This window comes from Cupressus sempervirens, chromosome 6 (assembly GCF_028749045.1).
Source record: "Cupressus sempervirens isolate cs-2001-9-10 chromosome 6, ASM2874904v1, whole genome shotgun sequence".
Taxonomy (NCBI): Eukaryota; Viridiplantae; Streptophyta; class Pinopsida; order Cupressales; family Cupressaceae; genus Cupressus; species Cupressus sempervirens.
This window is the reverse complement of record NC_143123.1, coordinates 643,717,761-643,719,683: the sequence shown is the minus strand read 5'-3', so window position 1 is coordinate 643,719,683 and position 1,923 is coordinate 643,717,761.

Genomic DNA, 1,923 nt, shown 5'->3' with positions numbered 1-1,923 from the left:
TGAGGTTTTTGTGTGACTTGAGGTTGAATTTGAGCATGAGTTTGATGTTAAAGTGGAGATACAGATTGAGATAAATTGATATGCTCCACATAATTAAAAATATGATTAAAATCATCTATCTTTGACTCATAAAAATATCCATAGAAAATGGCTGAGAAATGAAAATTAGTATCATGTTTAACACTACCATGTAAATTATCAACAAATAAGGCTTTAGAATCAATCAAGTCTTGAACCTTATGTTTTAAACAATAACACTTCTCAGTATCATGGCCATTTTGATGATGTTACTAGCAAAAATCTTTAGGATCATAAGATTTAGATGCAATCATAGTAGGTAAAAGAGGTCGAATAGGAGGTCAAGTAATCATATTAGTAGTTAAAAACCTATTCATAGTAGAATATAATGATTCAAAGAGAGGAGTAAATGTATGAATCAAACAAAAAGAAGTGCATGTATAAGTAGCATTGTGAAATGCAACAACAACTTGATCAAAAATGATATTTTCTTGTTTATGTATCTTGACATAGTTGTTAGGGATTTTGAATTTGGTTAGATTAGGAGTAGCATCACTCTTATCAACTAGAATAGGAGCCATTGGAGTCTTTCTCTCAAATTATCTCACTTATAGTTGATAATGATGAAATGCTACACAAAGTTGTTGAAAAGAGGTAAATTCAGTAAGAAGAATCTTATCTTTAATATTAGGTTTTACAAATTTGAAATAAGCATAGATTGAATATCAATATTAGGAACATGATAAGAAATATGAGCATGTAAATGCTTAAATCTACCAATGAATTTAGTCAATTTTTCCTTAATGTTTTGTTTATAATGTAGTAAATTAGTTAAAGACACTTGTAGACAACTATTATTTTGAAATTGTTGAATAAAGGAATTGGCAAGTTTTAGAAAAGAGTCAATAGAATAAGGAGGCAAGGAAAAAAACCATTGCAAGGCCTTCTTATGAAAAGTTTGAGAAAAAAAATTGGCTAAAACCTACGGTCATGAAAATAGTCACTACAATGGATTTGAAATGTTTTAACATGAGTAATAGGTTCTCCTTTTCAATTGTAATTTTGAAGATGAGTCATATCATCTTGTTGAGGAAAATGAGTACAGATGGTATCTAAGGATAGAGGACTTCCCATTTCACATCTAGGAATTCTAAACTTGTTTTGAGTAAAAGAAGAAAGTTTATATTATAAAGATGACATAGTTTGAGCCAAAATTATAATTTTTGAATCATTAGAAGAAATAGTAGACACAACAATGTTATAAACACTAGGTAAGGTGTAAGAAACAACAAGAATGAAAGACACAACTAGAGGAATACTTGGAACCATAGGTGAAAGAGGATTAGAATAGGTAAAAGGAACACTATGGTAAGAAGGTTATGATGTAGAGAAGTATATAGGAGGAACACTCATAGAAAGAGAGGGAACCATTTTAGTAACCAAAGTACAGGTATAAGTAGGAAGACTAGGTAAAGGAACTGAAAAAGCTTCAACACTAATAGGAGGAATAAATCCTAAATATTGAGCATCCTGAGATAAAGGTTTAACACTTGAATGCACAAGGTGAGTGATACCACACAAATATTTCCTAAAAATCAATTCCTTCTTGTTGTGAATAACCTTTACATACCAATCTTCTTTATTTTTTGACAACTTCACCTTGTTTAATCATCTTGTTCCTAAATACCCATTTAGTTTCAATTAGATTCTTATAATTAGGTCTAGGAACTAATTACCATGTATTAAATTCTTCTCAAACTTCTCTAGGTCCTCTTTTATAGCTTTAATCCAATAATCATCTTTGCAAGCTTCATCAAAATTCTTGGGTTCAATTTGATAAATTAAACATAGTTCAACTTGTACCTTGTTTCTTTTCATAAATCCTCTTTCTTTTCTTCCAAGGAT